At 40.8% G+C, this 24,248-nt stretch overlaps 1 pseudogene; it reads right to left on the bottom strand.

Annotated features, from left to right (window-relative positions):
* Positions 1 to 248: 248 nt before the first annotated feature.
* On the bottom strand, positions 249 to 877 carry LOC138094462 (large ribosomal subunit protein eL33 pseudogene; annotated as a pseudogene).
* Positions 878 to 24,248: the final 23,371 nt, after the last annotated feature.

Here is a 24,248-nt window from a genome sequence, read left to right as displayed (position 1 = left end):
CTATCACCAAATCCAAGGCCATAAAGATTTACTTCTGTGTTTTCTTCCAATAGCTTTTATTTTTAGACCTTATGTTTATTTAAGTCATTGATCAATTTTGAGTTAACTTTTTATTATGGATCATTAAGAGTCTGACTTTATTCTTTTGCATGCATTTATATACTTTCCCCATAACCTTTTGTTGAGGAGACTATTCTTTTCCCATTTATATTTTACAAATTCACACTTTTATTTACTTTTCAGTAAGTTTAAATCCTCGAAGGGTACAGCATCACACTGATTCTGTGTCCAGTGGTCTTAACAGGAATGTTGCTTCAGAATTTGGCACAATCCATGCCACTGTTGGCAGTGGCACCCCACTCCGGTACTCTTGCCTGGAGAATCCCATGGACGGAGGAGCCTGGTAGGCTGCAGTCCATGGGGTTGCTGAGAGTCGGACACGACTGAGTGGCTTCACTTTCACTTTTCACTTTCATGCATTGGAGAAAGAAACGGCAACCCACTCCAGTGTTCTTACCTTGAGAATCCCAGGGACGAGGGAGCCTGGTGGGCTGCCGTCTATGGGGTCCCACAGAGTCGGACACGACTGAAGCAACTTAGCAGCAGCAGCAGCAGCAGCAGCAAGCCACTGTTGCCATGAACACGAGTTATCTTTCCTCTGATTACTCTGGTTTTGTTAAGTTTTCCACCAGGAGTTACTGTGTTGTTCTTTGCTTTGCGCACACAAGCACATCCCTTGCCTGGGTAGAATTCAGTTTCATCTTGAGCATATACACCTTTGATTTCCAGGAGGGCTGTGTGCTCCCTCTAGTTCCACAGACCCCACATAGCCAGCAAAAATGGCCTTGGGTCACACTCTTCCAGACACATTTGTCATTTTAGAAGTCCTGTTCTCAGCAGGCCTGCACAGGGTCCAAGGTAGCTAAAGAGCTCCCACTTATTGATCTTGCCACCCTGTTGAAAGCACCTGAGTGTAGAGCTTTGGATTCATTTCTGGGCTATCTTTCCCAGTCCATTGGTCTATAAGTCTCTTGTTATGCTAGTACGATACTGTTTTGATGACTGCTGCTTTGAAGTCAGTTTTGAAGTTGCAAAATTTGAATCTTCCCATTCTTTCTTCCTTTTTCAATATTGTTTGGGCTATTCAGAGCCACTAGCAATTCTGTATAGATGTGAGAATAAAGTTTCCCTTTCTTAAATAAAATGAAAGTTTAATAAGCATTGTGTTTAATCAGGGCTTCCCTAATAGCTCAGTTGGTAAAGAATCCACCTGCAATGCAGGAGACCCCAGTTCAATTCCTGGGTTGAGAAGATCTGCTGGAGAATGGACAGGCTACCCGCTCCAGTATTCTTGGACTTCCCTGGTGGCTCAGCTGGTAAAGAACCTGCCCGCAATGTGGGAGGAGGCCTGGGTTTGATCCCTGGGTTGGGAAGATCCCTGGAGAAGGGAAAGGCTACCCACTCCAGTATTCTGGCCTGGAGAATTCAATGGACTGTAAAGTCCATGGGGTCACAAAGAGCTTAACCAGTAGAATGCTTTGGGTATACTGCCACTTTAGCAATATTAAGGCTTTCTATACATGAATGCTGAATGGCTTTTTAAAAAAAATTTAGGTCTTCTTTAATTTCTTTCAATAATGTTTTATATAGTTTTCACATGTACAAGTCTTTCAGCTATGTGGTTAACTTCATTGCTTGGTTTTCATTCTTCTGGATACTATTGTAAATAGAATTGTTTTCCTAATTTCCTCTTTGGACGGTTCACTGATGATGGATAGAGCCGCAGCTGATCCTGTGTGTTGGCTTTCTACCCTGAACTTTGCTGAGTTTGGTCATTAGCTCTTGCAGTTCTTTTTGTTGGATTCATTAGGATTTTCTGAATATGGAAACATGCCATCTGCAAATATAGTTTTAATTCTCACTTTCCAATTTGGATGTCTTTTGTTATTAATTTTTCCTGCCAAATTACTCCAACTAGGACTTCCAGTACAGTATTAAATGGGAAAAAGACCAAGATGCCCATTTTCACCATTGCTATTCATCAGTCTACTGAGAGTGATGGATTTTGCAGAACATTTTTTGTTTATTCTAATTCACAAACTAAAGCCAGTGGTTTAATAAAGACCCACTTTTTCTGAGGTTAGGTGTTTTGGCACATTTGTTGTCTAGAACATATCTAATAAAAGAAATATTGGAAAAGTCCTCTTAGGAGGAAGACAGGGACTATACAAAGCTATGTGTCTTACTTGACTAGATCTACTTTGTGATGAAAAACCATTGCCTAAGGATCATTTCTAAAATGAGGGCTGTTGATTTAGTAAGGTTGGTGTTTTCGTTGCTACCTTGTGGTTCTTTCTAGTTTATAACACATCATTAATTATAAGTGGTGGAGAGAGTAGGCAACTTCCAATAGCTGACGCTTGGAGAAATGACAATTGACAACAAGGGAGAATGGAAGAAAAGCAGAGACAGAAAGAATTTAGTGAAAGACAAGCTAAACTCTAACTACTTCAGTGACCATATCCTTGCACTAGGCCATCTGCAACTTATGACCTTGAGTTAGCAGTGAGAGACCATATAACATATTCACTATGTTTATCAGAGTCTTATAAATGTGAAATTAAAATTTCTTTGGAAGGGAAAGGTTCAATTTTGTGTGATATTTCATCCCTTCTCAATATCAGGGAAATGTCATTATTGGAAATGATAAACAGTCTTACACATATTTTTTAAATGAAGTATAGTTGATTTATGGTTTCCTAGGTACATTCAGAAAACTAAGATCATGGCATCTGGTCCCATCACTTCATAGGAAATAGATGGGGAAACAGTGGAAACAGTGTCAGACTTTATTTTTTGGGGCTCCAAAATCACTGCAGATGGTGACTGCAGCCATGAAATTAAAAGACGCTTACTCCTTGAAAGGAAAGTTATGACCAACCTAGAGAGCATATTCAAAAGCAGAGACATTACTTTGCCAACAAATGTCCGTCTAGTCAAGGCTATGGTTTTTCCAGTAGTCATGCATGGATGTGAGATTTGGACTGTGAAGAAGGCTGAGTGCTGAAGAATTGATGCTTTTGAACTGTGGTGTTGGAGAAGACTCTTGAGAGTCCCTTGGACTGCAAGGAGATCCAACCAGTCCATTCTGAAGGAGATCAGCCCTGGGATTTCTTTGGAAGGATTGATGCTGAAGCTGAAACTCCAATACTTTGGCCACCTCATGTGAAGAGTTGACTCATTGGAAAAGACCCTGATGCTGGGAGGGATTGGGGGCAGGAGGAGAAGGGGACGACAGAGGATGAGATGGCTGGATGGTATCACTGACTTGATGGGCGTGAATCTGAGTGAACTCCGTGAGTTGGTGATGGACAGGGAGGCCTGGTGTGCTGCTATTCATGGGGTCGCAAATAGTCAGACATGGCTGAAAGACTGAACTGAACTGAACTGAGGTGATTCAGTGGTAAAGAATCTGCCTGCCAATGCAGGAGACACAGGTCTGATCCCTAGGTCAGGAAGATCCCCTGAAATAGAGAGTGGCAACCTACTCTAGTATTCTTGCCTGGGGAATTCCATGGACAGAGGAGACTAGTGGGCTCCAGTTCATGGGGTTGCAGAGTTGGACACGACTGAGCATGCAGACATGCACACACAGTTGATTTAAAATATATTAGTTGCAGGTATATAATATAATGATTCAGTATATTTATAAATTATGCTCCTTTGAAAGTTATTTAAAAACATTTGCTGTATTCGTTCGGAGAAGGCAATGGCACCCCACTCCAGTACTCTTGCATGGAAAATCCCATGGATGGAGGAGCCTGGTGGGGTACAGTCCATGGGGTTGCTGAGTTGGACATGACTGAGCAACTTCACTTTCACTTTTCACTTTCATGCATTGGAGAAGGAAATGGCAGCCCACTCCTGTGTTCTAACCTGGAGAATCCCCATGGACAGGGGAACCTGGTGGACTGCCGTCTATGGGGTCACACAGAGTTGGACACGACTGAAGCGAATTAGCAGCAGCTGCAGCAGCTGTATTCCTTGGCCAGTATAGTATATCTTTGTAGCTTATTTATTATATATATATAGTAGTATATAAAATATACCTTTGTACCTCTTTGTACCTCTTAATCCTGTATCCCTATCATACTCCTCTCACCTCCGCTCTCCCACTGGTAACCACTAGTTTGTTTTCAAATGTTTTATTTTTTAGATTCCACATATAAATGATATCATATAGTATTTGTTTTTCTCTGTCTGATTTATTTCACAAAGCAAGATATCCCTGAGGTCTATCCAAGTTGTTGCAAATGGAAAAATTCCATTCTTAAAGCAGTCTTTTAAGACAGAGTTCTCAGACATATTTCTGATGAAGTGGGTAGGGAAAAGCTGTGAAACATCGCAGTAACTCCTCCTTGTGAAAATAGAGTGACAATTAAGAGCCTTCATGGAGGTATACTGAGTGTAGCTCCACAATGAGTATTTAGACCAATGAACAGATGGTCCTAGGTAGCTAAATCTTTGGGGTCCACATAATTATTATTCAAACCAGGACCCTTTCGAGAAAAGGATACACTGTTAATTACACCAGGTTAAAAGGTATAAATCAGTAGTGTCTTGGGAAGGCTGAGACAGCTGGTCATTCTAATGAAAATGACTTTTTATTCTTGATGTTATTATTGATTTACCATGGGAAAAATTAGTAATGAAATAATTTTATTCTTCAAAGCTCTAAGCAGATTTTCAAAGGAGAGGAAAGTGAGGTAAGAGTCTGTTGTTATGTGGTTGCCCTTTTGGCTTTGCTACATGCTTTTCTGGAGTGGTCTATCCTGGTGATGTGAGCCTAGATGGAAGTCAACCACATCAGTTTGATACTGAGTGTGGCCAAGACAGAGCCGCGTGAGTTTGGTCCAGGCAAAGACCAGGGTGAAGGAGAGCTTGCTTCAGCCAAGATCTTTTGGGCCATTCTTATGTCCTTCTTAGACTTCATACCTAAAAAGGCAGCCTGGGACCACATTGGTCTCACCAGGGCTCATACAATGAGGAGAAGTGCTAAAATTTGGCTTAACTGTACTCAGTGATGCTGGAAAAGATTGAAGGCAGGAGGAGAAGAGGATGACAGAGGATGAGATGGATGGATGGCGTCACCGACTCAATGGACATGAATTTAAGTAAACTCTGGAAGTTAGTGATGGATGGGGAGGCCTGGTGTGCTGCAGTCCATGGGGCCACAAAGAGCTGGAGACGACTGAGCGACTGAACTGAACTGCACTGGGTTCCAGGGATTAGCAGGAAACAAGCAAGAAAACTCTTCTCATTGGGAAAGTTTTATTCCCTGCCATTCCCTTGATAAGTAGATTTCACAGCAAAGCAATCACCAGGTAATAAGAGCTATTACATGAACATAATCATGTGGATGTTATTTATGATTCCAAGGGGTAAAGGTAGAGATGGTTAAAAACCAGAAATGATTTCGTTTAGGTAAACATGGTGAAAATTACTTGCCTGACTTCAGCAAGACCTTACATTTAATTGTCACTCTCTATTACGAAGACTCAGAGGAAAAGGCTGTTGAAACAATGCCAAAAATAATGGGGATCATTCTCTGAGTATCTATTATGTACAAGGTACAAGTAGTTTGCCTAGAGAAATATGGATCATTAGGCCTCCTTGCGGCTCTGCGGTAAAGAATCTGCCTGCAAAGCAGGAGATGTGGGTTGGATTCCTGGGTCGGGAAGATCCCCTGGAAAAGGGGATGGCTACTCACTCCAGTATTCTAACCTGGGAAATATCATGGACAGAGCAGCTTGGCGGGCTGTGGCGTCGCAATGAATCAGACTTGATTTTGCGACTAAACAACAAATTTCAGGCAAACTCTTCAGAGTAGACTCTTTGAAGTGAAAGTGAAAGTCGCTCAGTCGTGTGTGACTATTTGTGACCCCAGGGACTATACAGTCCATGGAATTCTCCAGGCCATAATAATGGAGTGGGTATTCTTTCCCTTCTCCAGGGGATCTTCCCAACCCAGGAATCGAACCAGGGACTCCTGCATTGCAGGCAGATTCTTTACCAACTGAGCTATCAGAGAAGCCCTGTAGACTCTTTATAAGCCTGCTTTGTTGATGGAGGTGGCAAAGCTTCTGCCTTTTGCACACAGTTGTCCACACAAATCATGACCAGTGTGAAGAAACTGATAGTATCGTCCCTGTTCTATTGTGACACTGATTGATTCTGAGATATCTATGTAGCTTTTCGGGGGAGGTATGTGCAAGATGGAGTGTACCTATCTTTTTTCCAATTGGAGTACCCACCCCAATGCAAATACTTTCATTACAACACTTTCACACATACATTTCAATGTAGGCCTTTTGAGAAATTATATCTTACCTTCCAGGACTGTATGTGAGATTGTAATATATTTCCAAATGTTTTGTATCAACAGATTTTGTGAATGCTGGCATCCCAGAAACTCAAAGAACATTAATAATGACAAAGGAGGCCTCTGAAATGGCCTTTTGTAGGTTTTCCTTTCTCTTCATTTGTTCAAAACTATTAAAAGTGGGGTGCTCTGGAGTTAGTCTACTTGGATGCAAAGCTTGGTATCCCATCACTTACCAGTTGTGTGACCTTGAGCAAATTAATTAGCTTCTCCATACCTCAGTTTCCTCTTGGAAAAATAAGTATAATAATAATGGCTACCTTTGTGGTGATGCATTTTTTAAATTTATTTTTTAAGATTTCTTTTTCTGATGTGGACCATTTAAAAAATCTTTATTGAATATGTTACAATATTTCTTCTGCTGTTTATGTTCTAGTGTTTTGGCCACAAGTCATGTGGGATCCTAGCTTGACCAGGGGTTGAACCCACACCCCCTGCATTAGAAGGCAAAGTCTTAACCACTGGACCACCAGGGAAGTCCCTGTAGTGATATATTTTAAACCATGCACCCATTATCTGTTTTTTAATTAGACTGAGTCTACAATTCCAACTAAAGACATGGAAATAAAAGAAAATTTCTACTCTTTTTGGAATGGTAGGGGAAAGCCACAACTGAAGTATGCTAGGAGAAGATTGGTTATATCTCATGATGATTTTTGCATAAAAAGAAATAATGAGCCTCAAGGTCTTGAGAAGGGAGAAATGGTGTCTCTATATCCTGATGTCTCTCTCCTGGGCAACTTGATGTCTCAGTTTCAGTTACAACTTTTGGATTAGACTGTAGTCAATCTGGGGCTTCCCTCGTGGCACGGTAGAAAAGAGTCTGTCTACAATGCAGGAGATTCAGGAGACACAGGTTTGAGCCCTGGGTCGGGAAGATCCCCTGGAAGAGGGCATGGCAACCCATTCCAGTATTCCTGCCTGGAGAATCCTGTGGGCAGAGGAACTGGGTGGGCTACAGTTGACTGAAGCTACTGAGCACGCACACGTGTAGTCAATTTGGCTAAAATACTATAACCCAGAGCTAAGAGGACAGCTAACCGACTGGAAGCATTCCTATCTGTTTGTTGATAAAGGAAACAGTTCTCATCTGATGATAAGGAAATAATTAGCAAGAATTTGTGCTATGAAGTTGATGGAATGAAAAGGGTCATTCTTGATGGAAGCTTGTTGGATTAAGACACTGAATCCCTATTTATTTTGTGTCTTCATCTACCAGCCCACAATGGTGGCCGTTTATGGTGTTTATAAGAGCCAGGCCAGTATAAAGAACCATTCCTTTTATTCAGTCCTCTGGAGCAAATATTTGAGAACCCCAAGCTTCTGATATAAACGGAGATAATCTGCTGGCAAATGCCTGGCCTGGACAATTTTCCTAAACTGTAACTTATTTCCCTGGGTGATTGACATCTGCTTAAAATATTATGTGCAGCTTAGCCTCAGAATTTTTCCTTTTCTGTCTTCTGTCCCCCGCTTTTTTTTACATTTGAATGAAAACTCGATGTTATGGCAGAAACAAACCATTATACTTATGATTACGAAGCACAAAAGCATCTAGAAAAGTACCTACTGACAATTTACCCATGAATCATGACTAATAGTTATCTAAATGGAATGAAGGGTAATGACTTCAAGAAGTTCATAGGGAAAAAGTGCTCAGTGTTTCATAACAGTAACAATTGAAGGGTTATTTCCTCTCTTTTATAGAGCCTTTAATCTCAAAACGCTTAGCAAAAGCTCTTTTATATATCCTGGAATAACTCCTTAAAAATTTTTTTTTTTCTTTCTTTCTTATTTAATTGAAGTATAGTTGATTTACAATGTGTTATTTTCAAGTATACAGCAGAGTGATTCAGTTATATATATACTTATATGTATGCATATATGTATATATATTTATATTATTTTTCATATTCTCTCCCCTTATAGATTATTGCAAGGTATTAATTGTAGTCCCCTATACTAACACAATACTAATTTCCCTTGTTGGTTATCTATTTTATATTTAGTTGGAATAATTCTTTTTGACAAGTCTTAACAATACCATCCTCAGAAATATATTATGGAGAAGTGACAAGAATAAGCTTGAAGTTGACCAAATTCCTCAAAAGAGATAATTTTTAGATTCATAACTCTAGTCTGTGATGTAGTGATGTCAAGAACTCTTTCCCACTCTGTTGCCAACGGCACCTGTATTATAGGCTTTTGTGAAAATATTTTCCAAATGTTCAACCTCAGGACATGTTTCTTGTCTTTGATTTTAGTTTTTAATATAGTTAGAGAAGACAGAGATCTCTGATAGAGGCTGTCCTTCCATTATACTTTGGAATGAAAAAAGATAAAAATGGTAGATATTTCTTTCATTGATGCAGTCATCTCTTGAGCTTAATATTTGGTGTTAGGGGAAGATGAATTCCTCAATCTCATTCTGACTTGAAGGTTCAATGAAGTGAAGTACCTAGGTGTAATAAGCAAATGCTTGGCTTTTCCCACCACCCCGTGGATGGGTGAAAGGACTTCGTCTCGCTGAAAATCTTACCTCCCATGCTTACAGACCTGGAGGGCCTAGAGGCACAGAGTGCATTTCCTTCATTTTCTGTGGATAACTAAGCTATCAAACCAAGTCAAATCCAATGTACTTTTTATCTTAGACATTATTTCTGGGTTATCATTTCATTTCTCAGGATATAGAATGGCTCAGCATGTTTGAAACTATGACATTACCTCGGTTCAAAAATAACCTTCTGAATTCATTATCCTGCTCTTATTTCACAGGCAGGATTTGAGAAAAAAAGTCATTTGATATATTTTTATTCTATCTTTTAATTCTAATAAGCAACAAAAATATATAGTAGTGAAGACAAAAAATCCTTAAGTCTATTTGACAGTACATATCAATCCTTGAATTCATAGAACACCTCCCTCCCAATTTGATGGTCTCAGGAGAATTGCATGATCTCCAGATATTCAGAGAGACAGGAGCTAAAGGATCATCTGACTTCAAATCCCAAACCTGACAGCTGCTTGCATCTGTCGTGTTAAATACAGTTCAGCATCTTCACCTTACTCAACGCTGTCACACTTATCAAGTCCTCACACACAGGTGTGGGTGGTGCAGAATGACAAGATCATATTATTTAATAGACTCATAAAGTCAACTAAAAATAACGAAGCTTCACTTTTGGTATTATTCTTTTTTTTGTTTTGTTTAGGGTTCAGATGGATGTTGGTCAACATGCAATATATACCACTTGGGTGGGGCTTACATTTCAGCAAAGGGGCTAATTATCTGAAGTGATCTGTTACTTTGAAATATTGGTATGAGAGATTTGTGTAGAGGTTCAACTTTTTGTAGAGACAACAAGATATCCTGTTTAATCAACTATAAATGATATACTCGAAGAGAAACATTATAGCTTTACAACACATGCATTCGACTCTACAGTGATGTAGTAGAATGCATTTGTTCATAATTCTTGTTTCCACCAGTCCTGCCTTATTTTACTCTAGCATACATCATGAATTAAAAGATATATCAGGATCATGGAGCCAGGAATGGACGCCTTAGGATAATTTCTCAGGTGTCTTTGTTTTATTGACGTTGCCACGACTGTTAGCTTTCACCTGATGTCATACAAAGCTTATCTACTATCTGCACAGAGTTGTTTAACTTTTGTTGTCTCCTTAGGTAGTCGTTTCTTCCAGAAGTCAAAATTTCCCTTCTACTTAAATGCTGACTGACTTTAAGGTACACAGCCTTGAACATGAGCCCTGAATGTCTCTAAAGCAAGGCTTTCTGTCCAACTCAAAGGCCAGTATTGTACCTTTGTAAAAGCACAGTTGTCATTAGAGTTGTTTTTCTTGTTTTGATTCTGTTGTCATTTATGATTAGAGAAATATATGACTTAAGTCGTTGGATTGGTTTTAAATAATCATTAACGATAAATGCATCTATCCTCAAAGTGCGCATTGTATTTGCTCAAATAATAGACTATTTTTGGAATTCCCTTGAGAGGGTTTATTGCTCACACGAGAGAATGAGTCATTGCTTCACTTCAAAGGTTCGGTCTCTGGTTTTCCTACCCCCTTTCCCGTGTCATTCACCTGACCTTCACCCAGCCTTATCCTGCTTTATCAGCCACTTTAGTTGACTGTTCATGAGTCTGAGTAAGTGGGCTCTCTCTCTGGACCCCTTGCTGCTAGCTGCTAAGTCGCTTCAGTCGTGTCCGACTCTGTGCAACCCTGTAGATGGAAGCCCACCAGGCTCCACCATCCTTGGGATTCTCCAGGCAAGAATACTGGAGTGGGTTGCCATTTTCTTCTCCAATGCATGAAAGTGAAAAGTGAAAGTGAAGTTGCTCAGTCGTGTTCGACTCTTTGCGACCCCATGGACTGCAGCCCACCAGACTCCTCCATCCATGGGATTTTCCAGGCAAGAGTACTGGAGTGGGTTGCCATTGCCTTCTCCCTCTGGACCCCTTAAGCATCTACAAACAAAAACTGCCTGGGAACTAGAGCAATCTTTCCCTAAAATTCCCCTCAAATCAAAGATCCAACAGAATGATTCTTCTCCATCAATCAAATTATTTTCTGAACTCAGTTTGTCTACACATCCTTGATTTCCTAAATACCACAATTTCTTTCCAGCAGCTTCATCTCCCATGGTTCACCCACCCAGAGAGGTGATACAGATTTATGCCTCTATTTACACTTCTTCCTGTCTTCTTCAGAAAAGTGGTAGGGTTTCTCAGTCTCTATCATCACTTGATTAACACCACACTGAGTACTTACACTTTATACAGGCTTGCTCTTCTGCTGTGTCCTGAACTTTCTCATTGACATCCCTAAATATGATATAGTAGTTACCATCAATGTATAATAATGTTAATTAGCAATAATAATTGTGATTCTTGGAACCATTTTTCCCCATCCCATGTCCCTTATATACAGAATTAATGAGATTTTTTAAAGGTAAAAAGTATTTGAAGGGCTTTCATATAGTTAAGCTTCATGGGGAACGTCTACTTGTCTTACGCATTTAAAGGTTGTCCCAAGATGTTATTTCCGTGAGGCTGATAGTTGTGTCTGCTTTTATACACCATTGTATTTCCTTGCTTAGAACAGTTATAGGTACACAGTAAGTTCTCAATGACTATGCAGTCCGCTCTTTAGCTACTTTGAGAAGCTTGAATATATTATTGATGGTGCTGGTTTATGAATCCAAGCATGGGAGAGTAGGCATTCTGCCCCAGTAACTGAGTAAATGGATCCTAAAATCACATCGGCCGCACCACGCCCCGAACAAGTCAGGTCAAAATCTGTCTAATCCATTTGCACAATGAGAGGTAAATTGGGAGGCTTTGGTTTCTAGGACATGTTAATGGGATGCAGGTTTAAAATTTGGCCCAGAACCACATTAAATGCCTTTGGATATCACATCCTGGCCAAATATTTGGGAAAATAGAAGAAAAAGTTTTCTTCCTGTTTATGACCATACAACCAGTTAGATGAAAAGAATGATGCTGTTTTTCGGCTCCATTTTAAGAATTATATTTGTTACTGTGCACTATATATTTTCTGACAGGTGAAAGTCAAGGGACCAGAAGTCATGAGCTTAAACAGCACAATGGTCTGGATGAGGCTCGAGCAGAGGGGATGTAACCTCAGTTCCTGGCTGGAAATTAATGATGAATGGCTGCTTTCCAATATGCCTGATGACTATTTCAGTATGTGTGATAAAGCATTGGCATATGCCGGCCAGGGGAGGGTACCAGGATCATAAAACCATGGTACCAAGATAGGGCTTGTGTCTTGTTTTGTATTTTTAATTACTTTAATCACTTCACCTGAAGCTGAAGCTCCACTACTTTGGCCACTTGATGTGAAGAACTGATTCATTAGAAAAGATTCTGATGATGGGAAAGACTGAAGGCAGGAGGAGAAGGAGATGACAGAGGATGAGATGGTTGGATGGCATCACTGATTCAATGGACATGAGTTTGAGCAAGCTCCGGGAACTGGTGATGGACAGGGAAGCCTGGCATGCTGTAGTCCATGGGGTCGCAGAGTTGGACACAACTGAGTGACTGAACTGAACTGAAGATAGGCCTTGTGTCTTGTTTGTATTTTTAATCACTTTTAAAAGATTTACTAGCATATTGAAGAGTATTCACCCTGTGAAGGGGCTTAGTACACATCCACTGATATTCATTTTGCGAAGACATTCAGTGCTGGTAAATTCCATGAGCTGCTAGCACTGAATAGCTCATTGGAAACAGAGCCAGAGTTTAAATTCAGCAGCGTTTCCCCGCTTTACTCTTACCTATTTCTTTCTTTAATGTCTCCTCTATGAACGTCATTGATCCAGGCTCTAAGAGGAAAGACTTATTTCTGCAGTGCAATCTACAGAAGCTATGTTGGAATAACCAGGGTGAGGCCAAATTCTTCCTGCTGAGGGATTTTGCCCCGGAAGCCTTGCCCTTTACAAATGCCACAATGAGCCTTTGTGGCATTCCTTGGGGAAATGATCAAGATGCTCATTTCCATTTCTGGGCTACTGTGGTGCTTTGGGTGCCCCTGACAGAGTGAAGAGGAGATTTGGGTTGAAGAGTTCAATTCTTTTTTGCTCAAGCCTTGACGTGGTGTCAATGCGCCAGGAACAAACAGCACAATTTGTTGACTGTACTGTGAAGATTTCTTTAGGGCATTCAGAAAATGGATTGGAAAAACTGGAATCAGACATAAAGCAACAAAGGGTCCGTATCAATGTGCAGAGAAATTGTATAATGTTTCTGGAAGCAATTTTTTGAGCTTTTGTATAGTCCTCTAGCCTTGAAAATTCCCAGTTCAAACTCCAGGCAAAATCAATCCCTTACATATTCCTACACCTATATATTATTGTAGAAATAACTAACCCCCTCCACATTTCCAGTTGTTTTTATGCAATAGTAAATGCACATTTTTTGTACATTAAAAAATAAACTATTTTCTTTTTACAGTTGAAGTATAGTTGATTTACAATGTTTTAGTTGTACAGAGAACTGACTCAGTTATATATATATGTGTATATTCTTTAGATTCTTTTCCATTATAGGTTATTACAAGATATTGAATACAGTTCCCTGTGCTATACAGTAGATCCCAATTGTTTATCTGCTTTGCATATAGGAGTGTGTATCTGTTAATCCCAACTTCCTGATATATTCCTCCCTCCTCCCCAAAAATGAACTTTTAAATGGTGTTACAAAAATAGAAAAAGATACATATCAATTGTCATAAGGTGAACAGAAATTATCAATGCCATCTAGGCCAAGATTGAGAACATTACTGGCAACCCAGAAGCCCTCCTCAAGACACTTTCCCCCCAAAACTGTCCTTTTGAAGTAAGTATCCTTACTTCAATCACTGGTTGCTAGCTTTGTAAATTTTTGAACTTTCTGTAAATGAACTTGTACGGTAGGTATGATATACCTCTAGTGTCTGGTATCTTTGATCCAACAATTGTCTGTCCTACAGGAGTCATTTTTTGTTACCTATAGCCAGGTTGTTCACTCTCATTGCCAAGAGCATGCCATTATTTGAAAACACCATCGTCCGTTTACTGTTGGTGGACTTTAGAGTTGTTTCCAGCTTCCGTTGACTAAGCAGAGCACTTCTATGAGCATGCGAGCATCTTTTGATACACATGTGTGCTCAGTTTCTTCTAGGGATACACTTAGGAGTGGAATATCTCGTCATATGAACCTGTGTTCAGCTTCAGGGGATATGGCTAAACTGTTTTCAATTGATTGTACTAACTTACATGATCACAGCAGTCTATGGTGAATCCATTTGCTTAATATCCTCGCCTGAAAGAGACATGGGTTCAGTCCCCAATCTGGGAAGATCCTACACGCCACAGAGCAGCTAAGTCCATGCCGCACAGCTAATGAAACCTGTGCGCCCGAGAGCCTGTGTCCACAACAAGAGAAGCACGGCAGTGAGAAGCCCGCACACCATAAGGAAGGGTAGACCCTGCTTGCGGCAGCTAGGGAAAAGCCTGTGCAGCAGCCAAGAGCCGGCACAGCCAAAAATAAACTAGTCGCGCCGCTGTGTCCAACTCTCTGGAACCCCATGGACTGTAGCCCGCCAGGCTCCTCTGTCCATGGGATTTCCCAGGCAAGAGTACCGGAGTGGGGTGCCATTTCCTTCTCAAGGGGATCTTCCCCACCCAGGGAATGAACTCAGCTCTCTTGCATTGCAGACAGATTCTTTGCCATATGAGCCACCAGGGAAGCCCCCAAAGGCAGATTCTTTATCATCTAAGCCACCAGGGAAGCTCAAAAATAAATGAATAAATAAAACTCTTTTTAAAAAAATCAAGTGACATATTGCACTGGTAAATACATGGGTTATTTTCAAATATCTTTTGACACTGATTTCTAACATAATTCCATAGTGTTAAGAGAACAGACTCTGTATGACTTCAATACCTTTAGACCATGAAATTTTGCACTTTATTTTATGTCCCTGGATATGTTCCAGTGGCTCCTAGTTTATAGTCTATGGGAATTGGAATAGAATTTGTACACTATTGTGCAAATTCTATAAATCTTAATTATGCTGAATTGGTTCACAGTGCTTTTCAGTTCTACCATATCCTACTTCTCTATACATTCATTCTATTAATTTTTGAGAGTTTGACATTGAAACTCTGACTAAAAATCTTAATTTATCTACTTAAAAAATAATTATAATATCTAGTGGAACTATATGTAACCTTGTCCTGCATTTTCCAACTCTCCTATAAATGTGTCATCATACTTTCATAACTTAAAAAAATAAAAAATTTGAAAAAAAAATCAAGTGGCAGTATTTTCACTCTCTATTCTGTGACATAGGTCTATTGATTTATCTCTGAATCTTTTTCTGGATTGTTCCTGGATCTTTGCATTTCCACATAAATTTTAAGTCAGATTGTGATTTTCATAAAAATTTTGCGATATAGATTCATTTGGGAATCACTGATGTCTTTATAAGGCTGAATTGAGTTTTTCAATTCATGGGCATGGCATGGTTGTCCTCTAAATTAGATTTTAATAGATTTCTCTCAATATTTGTAATTTTCAGTGTAGAAGTCTTATAAATCTTTTTCAGATTTCTTTCTTTCTTTTTTTTTTTCTTTATTATACTAGCTGAAAACTCCAATTGTTTGAATAGAAGTGATCATAGTGGCATAGTTATTTTATTATCTATCTCAGAGGAAGATTTTTTCATATTCACCATTAAATATATTGCTTATTGTAAAGCTTATTGGGTACTCTATATCAGGATAAAGAAATTCTTTTCTGTTTCCTAAAAGATTTTTTGTTAATATAAGTGTTGAATTCTACCAAATGCATTTGTGCATTTATTGATGTGATCATATGATATTTCTGTTTTCCTATTATGGGGTGAATTAAATCAATTGATTTTTTAAAATGTTAAGCTAATATTGAAGTCCATTCCTGGAATCAAGCCAATTGGTTGTGTCCATTGTTATTTTTAATATAGTGTTGTATTTGATATGTGAATATTTGATGAGTACTTTCCATAGTCAACATCTTTCAGCCAAAGACCACCAGGAACACACTTAAAGCTGAACGATATAGGTTTAGGGCTCGTTGGAATGAGGGAAACTGAACACAATGGAAATAATTTTATCTCAATAAGAGGGAGTTAAGCATTTATTTCTTTGAAGGGAATGATGCTGAAGCTGAAACTCCAGTACTTTGGCCACCTCATGCGTAGAGTTGACTCATTGAAAGACTCTGATGCTGGGAGAGATTGGGGGCAGGAGGAGAAGGGGACGACAGAGGATGAGATGGCTGGATGGCATCACTGACTCGATGGACGCGAGTCTGAGTGAACTCCGGGAGTTGGTGATGGACAGGGAGGCCTGGCGTGCTGCAATTCATGGGGTCGCAGGGAGTTGGACATGACTGAGTGACTGAACTGAACTGAACTGAACTGAATAATTTATTTTAGATTCAATGTTTTCAGGGAGGCTTTAAGGAAGTAGAACTTTTCTCTAATCATGCTGTCAAGAAGCGAGAGGCGGGGATTCCCTGGTGGCTCGGTGGTAAAGAATCTACTTGCCACTGCAGACCCAGGTTCGATTCCTGGTCTGGGAAGATCCCACAAGCCGAGGAGCAACTAAACCCATGCACCACAACTCTTGAGCCTGTTCTCTAGAACCTGCCAGCTGCAGCTTGAGAGCACGGGCTGCAACTCGTGAGGCTCGCGCATCTGAGGGCCTGCGCTCAGCAGCAAGAGAAGCCAGCACAGTGAGAAACCCAGGCGCCGCAACTCCAGAGGACTGCCTGGTCGCTGCCCCTAGAGAAAAGCCCATGCAGAGACAGGCACCCAGCACAGCCAAAATTACGTGAGCAAATAAAATTATGTTAAAAAAAAGAAACAGTGGGGCAATTCTATAACTGGGGGTCTTAATAAATCTTATCTATAGTGCAGGAGGAATGCCAGGAGGCTGTTAAGACAGTGAGTGAGTTAGTGTTAGTCACTCAGTCTTGCCCGACTCTGAGCTGGGTTTGTATTTAGTTGTTTTTATGGTTTGAACAATGGATTTGGTTCAGTCTGTGTTCAGACAAGATCTTCTCAGTCTGTCTTGATCTACCTGTAGTTACAGAGCAAGTGTACCTCACCTTGGTGTTCGTGGAATGGTTTCTGTTCAACAGGATAAAACCAAGGCCTGGCTGGTAGGAGCAGCCAGCTCCCAGCTAGTGTCAGAGCCTGCTTTTCTCTTTCTCACATCTGTGCTTGTAAGAGGAACTGGTGTGCAGTAATGTTCTTCTTTTTCCTTTTTTTTTGGAAGTTCCTTCTCAGATTTTGGGCTTCCCTGGTGGCTCAGATAGTAAAGACTCAACCTGCCAATGCAGGTTCAATCTCTGGGTCGGGAAGATCCCCTGGGGAAGGAAATGGCAACCCACTCCAGTATTCTTGCCTGGAGAATCCCATGGACAGAGAAGCCTGATGGGCTACAGTCCATGGGGTTGCAAAGAGTTGGACACTGCTGAGCGATTAACACTTTCAGATTTTGTAATGTTCTCTTTGGATGTTGGTATCAGGTGTATCCTAATGTGAATCAGGAGGTGTGGTTTCTTTTTCTATTCTGTAGAAAAGTCTGTTCATTATTGGCATTAATTATACTCTGAACATCTGGAGAACACCCAATGGCGAAGTTGTCTGAGCCTTGACAAACACTCTCTCCTTGACCGAAGTTTAGTCAGGCTCCTCTGAATCCTTTCTCACCCAGGCCTTCACCTTGGGGGCCAGCGTGGCTTGGCCTGCATAGCCCAGTTATACCACAAATCTGGCTATGTTAAGTTAGAAATACTCCCTATCTTTAATATCTGCTCATTCTTGCACGGTGTCAGCAAGAATCCTGTTGAGTTGGTTTGGCAGGTATCTCCCCCTCCCCACCCAGAACTTTCCATCTACTGAAAGGTCCACTTTCCATCCATTCATTCTGCTTGTTGGCTAAAACCCCCAGCTATCTTTTCTGTATGAAGAATTGAGCCCAACTCTAAACTGAGCTGCCTTTTCCCTGATTGCAATCATTTTTGAATAAAATCTGTTTTTACTGCTTTTACTACTGTGTGACTCTAATTTTCTCTCACAGCCTGGAGATATCTTCATGGAGTTACTATTATGATTAAACTTTCAATTTCTTTTTTTTTCAGGCAAGTCTTTATTGGGCTCCTGCACCGGCTGTAGGAGGGAGCGAAAACGAGTAACAGATCCTTTTGCTCACTCGGAGTGGGGGCAAACTGGTTCCTTAAGTGGGGTGAGGTAGAGTGTGTCCAGGGACCAGGTTGGAGGAGCAGTTTAGGCGGTTTGCCCACTCCTTTGTACACTTTAATTTCTTTATTAGATATATCATTATTCAGATTTTTCTATTTATTTTAGTGTCACATTCAGGGTTTTTTTTTAAAAAGGAATCTGTCCTTTCATCTGCATTTTCAAAGTATAGTTTTGGAATAAATTTTGTAAGATCGCTTTAAGATCTTTACATACCTATAAGATTGACAATCATATCCCCTTTCCTGTTTTATCTTTATATTTTGTAGCATTTCTTTTTCTTTTAATCAGTCTTGTTAGACATTTGATTTCACTGATAGTATCATGTTTAAATCTCCACAAGACATTACTAAAAGATGGCTTAACGCTCAACATTCAGAGAGCAAAAATCATGGCATCCGGTCCCATCACTTCATGGCAAATAGATGGAGAAACAGTGGAAACAGTGACAGACTTTATTTGCTTGGGCTCCAAAATCACTGCAGATGGTGTCTGCAGACATGAAATTAAAAGACACTTGTTCCTTGGAAGAAAAGCTATGACCAACCTAGATAGCATATTGAAAAGCAGAGACATTACTTGGCCAACAAAGACCTGTATAGTCAAAGCTATGGTTTTTCCAATAGTCAAGTATGGATGTGAGAGTTGGACCATTAAGAAAGCTAAACACTGAAGAATTGATGCTTTTGTATTGTGGTGTTGGAGAAGACTCTTGAGAGTCCCTTGGGCTGCAAGAAGCTCAAACCAGTCAATCCTGAAGGAAATAAGTCCTGAAGATTCACTGGAAGGACTGATGCTGAAGCTGAAGCTCCAATACTTTGGCCCCATGATGTGAAGAGCTGACTCATTTGAAAAGACCCTGATGCTGGGAAAGATTGAAGGTGGGAGGAAAATGGGATGACAGAGGATGAGGTGTTTGGATGGGATCACCAGCTGGATGGACTTGAGTTTGAGCAAGCTCCAGGAGTTGGTGATGGACAGGGAAGTCTGGCATGCTGCAGTCCATGGGGCCGCAGAGAGTTGGACACAACTGAGTAACTGAACTGAACTGAATTGAATATGCATTTCTTATTATCCTTACATATTCCAGGTGGCACTAGTGGCAAAGAACCCACCTGACAATGCAGGAGACATAAAAGATGCTGCTTTGATGCCTGGGTCAGAACGATTCCCTGGAGGAGGACATGGCAACCCACTCCAGTATTCTTGCCTGGAGAGTCCCATGGACAGAGAAGCCTGGTGGGCTACTGTTGCAAAGAGTCAGACACTACCGAAACAACTTAGCATGCATGCATTGTTGTGTCCTGGTCTTCTGCTTGATATACTGGGGAAATCCATCGCTGAATGTTGGATTCATTCCTTTCTTTTTGCTACTTTGGGTTCTCAAGGCCTCTTGTGTAGCCTCAGAGCCCATTCACTCTTCCTGGCTCTGAACAATTGCTTAAAGCTCTGATGCCTTCTCTACCCCAGGCTGCTATGGATGCCAGAAATCCCTTCAATAAAGAACAGATTCTGTAGGTAGAGGAAGTTTAAACTTTTCAAAACTCTGAGAACACAGGGGAACATGCTGACCCTGGTAAGTGACAGATAGCAGATTCTCCCTTATGAGCAGAGTTAGGTGCGGGAGAGATAGGCTATGACAGAGAGAAAGAGGCCAATCATGTGTCTGACGGTGGGCACTGGCAAGGGATCCTTCTACTGCTACAATAACCAGAGGGACCAGGAGCCTTGATTGTCCTTTTTTCTCTTTTCCCATTGGAGTATAATTGCTTCACAATGTTGTGTTAGTTTCTGCTGTACAACAACGTGAACCAGCCATATGTAGTATACATACATCCCCTCCGTCAACCTTCCCTCCCAACTTCCGTCCCCACCCCTCCCCTCTAGGTTGCCCCCCAGCACTGATCTGAGCCCCCTGTGCTCTACAGCAGCTTTCCACTGGCTTTCTATTTGACTCTATCTTACTATGGCAGTGTATATATGTCAGTTTCAATCTCCGAGTCCGTCCCGCCCTCCCCTCCCCTGCTCACCTTGCCTACATGTCCATCCTCCACGTCCGCATCTCTAATCTTGCCTTGCAAATATTACTCAGCCATAAAAACGAACGAAATTGGATCATTTGAAGTCATGTGGATGAAGCTAGAGTCTGTCATTCAGAGTGAAGTAAGTCAGAAAGAGAAAAACAAATATATCAGTTCAGTTCAGTTGCTCAGTCGTGTCCGCCTCTTTGCGATCCCATGGACTGCAGCACACCAGACCTACCTGTCCCCCACCAGCTCCTGGAGTTTACTCAAACTCATGTCCATTGAGTCGGTGAGGCCATCCAACCATCTCATCCTCTGTCATCCCCTTCTCCTCCTGCCTTCAATCTTTCCCAGCATCAGGGTCTTTTCAAATGAGTCAGCTCTTCGCATCAGGTGGCCAAAGTATTGGGGTTTCAGCTTCAACATCAGTCCTTCCAATGAACACTTAGGACTGATCTCCTTATATTAATGTGTATATGTGGAACCTAGAAAAATGGTGCAGATGAACCAATTTGCAGGCTTGACTGTCTCAATCATCGACTCAGACCCCTAGTCCTCTGGGAGATGGGTAACTGAGAGTATGTTACCAACTCACTTTTCGATCATCCAACCCCTGTGCCACCATTTCCCTGGTTATGGTTGTGGCCCAGGGGAAGTCATGTGGCAGGAAAAACAACCCCATTTCATGCTCTATCTCTGGGATTTTATTTTACTAATAGTCTGTAGGGGGCGCAGGCCTTCTGAGAATTTGATTACTGTGGAGGCATGGTGTGCTTCTCATGTATAAATATTCTTTCCTCATCTGTTGTCTGTTTGCGTATGGGGTTCTATAAATACATTAATTGGTGCCACTTTTAACTGTCACTGCTGTCCCTTTTTTTGACAAGCGTATATTAAACTCTCTTATGATGGAGCAAAATAAAACCACCCAGCCATAGGGGTCTATTTTGGCAGAAGAGGAATGCAACAGAAAGAAAATTTGTAGTCTTCTGTGGTAGAGAAAGGACTGTTAAACTCATTGGTGATAGCTTGCATGAAAAATTTAGAATAAAATTCTTAGATGTGGATTAAAGATAGGAAAAAAAAAAAGAAAAAAGAAAACAACCCTGCAGGATATGACTGAAATAAAGCAGGTAAAGTGAAATTATCAGAACAGCTGTCACTTAGGAAATGGGTGACAATTTCAGCTTCATATGAACATTCATCAAGTCATACTTATTTTAGATGGCTTCGGTTTTGGTAGTGTTTCAGAAACCATATTCCATATGTGTTCCTTTCTGATTTGAAAGGCTGTAACCATTTAACGATGGAAAGCCAGCTAACACAAACCTCAATTTCTCTTTGTGTGCATGTGTTTTTTATTTTATTATTATTATTGGGCCATGCCGTGTGCCATGTGAAATCTTAGTTCCCCTACCAGGGATCAAACCAATGCTCCCTGCCATGGAAGCACAGAGTTCTAACTGCTGGACCATCAGGGAACTCCACAAGCATGAATTTCAAGCATCTTTTCAGCTTGATAGAAGTTGGGATTGTATAAAATAGAGTATATTCTTAATAACTCCCATCTACACGACATTTAAGGACATAGTAGAAAATCATTTTAAAGGTCTGCTACTCTGTGCTCTAATGGTTACAAAATCAATGTCTTGGGATTTGTCAGCTGACTAAAAGTTAGGGCGTAATGGGGCCCTTTATGTCCCTATGAACTTAGATCAATGCCATCCCAGAGCAACTGACTGCTGTATCAGTCAGGATTCAGCAGACAAACAGAACCAGTGATGGCGATCTGGCACTTCTGACTTCACTAAGGCAGGCATTAAGAACTGTCTGGAATCTCCCAGGCAGGAACTAATGTTTCAATCTACAGATGAAATTTCTTCTTCCACCAAGAAACCTCAGTTTTGCACTTAAAGCCTTCAGTGATTGTGCCTAGTCATTCACTTGTGCCCAACTCTTTGCAACCCCGTGGACTGTAGCCCACCAGGCTCCTCTGTCCATGGAATTCCCCAGGCAAGAATACTGGAGTGGGTTGCCATTTCCTCCTGCAGGGAATCTTCCCAGCCCAAGAACTGAACCTGTGTCTTCTGAGTCTCCTGCATTGGCAGGTGGATTCTTTATCATCGAGCCACCAATCACATTATCAGGGGTAATCTCCTTTCTTCAAAGTGAATTGACTACAGATGTTAATCACATCTACAAAATACTTTCACCTTGATTAGTGTTTGAGTAACTGGGTATTGTAGCCTTGCCATGTTGACACTTGAGCCTAATCATCACAACTGGTCATGAAAAACTCTTTGCTTTGAAAGGAAATTTCTGGTAGTGCCATGCAGTGTGGTCATCAGAAGCAGCATCAGGCATGAGAGGCTTGGACTGTGCAGTCTGCTTCCCAGCTCCTAAGTGGAGTCCTTCTTGTGGTGTGAGAGAGAGCCCGGACCATGCTGTCCTATTCTCAGGGTTCCTAATACATGGACGTGGGACATGTGCTCAGGACATGATTTGAAGGCAAAGCTTTCTGATTGTTGTTGTTCGTAGCTAAGTCATGTCTGACTGTGCCCCCATGGACTGAAGCACACCAGGCTTCCCCGTCCTTCACTATATCCCTGAGTTTGCTCAAACTCGTGTCCATTGAGTCAGTGATGCCATCCAACCATCTCATCCTCTGTCACCTCCTTCTCCTCATGCCTTCAATCTTTCCCAGCATCAGAGTCTTTTCCAATGAGTCTGCTTTTCATATCAGGTTGTCAAAGTATTGGAGTCTCAGATTCATCATCAGTCCTTCCAGTGAATATTCAGGGGTGATTTCCTTTAGGATTGACTGGTTTATTCGGCTGTCCAAGGTACTCTCAAGAGTCTTCTCCAACACCACAATTTGAAAGTTTTCTTATTCTACATGAAAGAGGCGCAGAATGAATATCTACCCTTGGTCAGCATCTCTTTGCCTCTTCTTCTAGAGAATGGAGGCAAGGCCATTGAGAATTTGTAATCAGTATTTAGTTCTGAAAGATGTTCATTTGAAAGATCCTCAAATGAACACCATTTTCGTGGGCATGGATTCTGTACATAGGCAATGTTTCCTTTTAGGACAAAACATGCACTTGGTCAATCAATGCTCATTCGTAGAAACTTTCATTGTGGCTTCATATTTTTAGTAGCTGGAGTAATGTTCATTACAGCTCATGTAGCTTCTTTAGCTTGTTCAATAGTTTCACACTTTCCACTATGTTTTATGCTAGATCATACAAGATGAATGCTTTAAGAATAAATGTAACAAGCATCCAATAAGAAAGAAAATTACTTTGAACTTAGGTTTAGATTCTATTCCTTGGTCACTAAATATTGACCCAGCAAAGTGAAATATGAAGAGGAATAATTACTCAATTTATTGTTAAGTGTAGCTCAATTTATTGTAAAGTGTAGCTTGTCATGGGATTATAGAAATTCTTCTTTCACCGAAAGCTCTTTCAATCCTCTTTTTTCTTGGGTAGCTTGAATTTCATCAAACGTAACTTTAAAATTCAAGTTCTGTTTATATGAACATGTTCAATCATACTAATATACTTTGATGTTTCCTGAGCATGACAGATATTCCTTGTAAAACCTTGGCTTTTAATTTTTTTTTAATACCTCTATACATGAAGAGGAAAAGGGAAGTTTAAATATTTTGACTTTCACAATGATCTCTAAGAGAATTCTGAGGAGGAAAAAAACCCAAGCTACAGTGTAATATTGCATATTGGCTGGATAAATAGCAACATTGTCCTCATTTTGTGCAAATAGGTGGTGACTCCAGGTGTCCCAGTGGGCAGCCAGGAAGCTGACAAGTGCAGGACCCACAGGGAAGCCATCTGGGGGCCTTGAGTGCAGTCATGCTGGTGGCCCAGGGCATCCTTTCAATTTGTGGTGGTAAAACCTAGGGCTGGAACCTGCTGCATGGAAAGGAA

Source organism: Capricornis sumatraensis, chromosome 18 (assembly GCF_032405125.1).
Source record: "Capricornis sumatraensis isolate serow.1 chromosome 18, serow.2, whole genome shotgun sequence".
Taxonomy (NCBI): domain Eukaryota; kingdom Metazoa; phylum Chordata; class Mammalia; order Artiodactyla; family Bovidae; genus Capricornis; species Capricornis sumatraensis.
The sequence above is the reverse complement of the archived record's forward strand: the minus strand, read 5'-3'. Positions and strand labels throughout refer to the sequence as shown.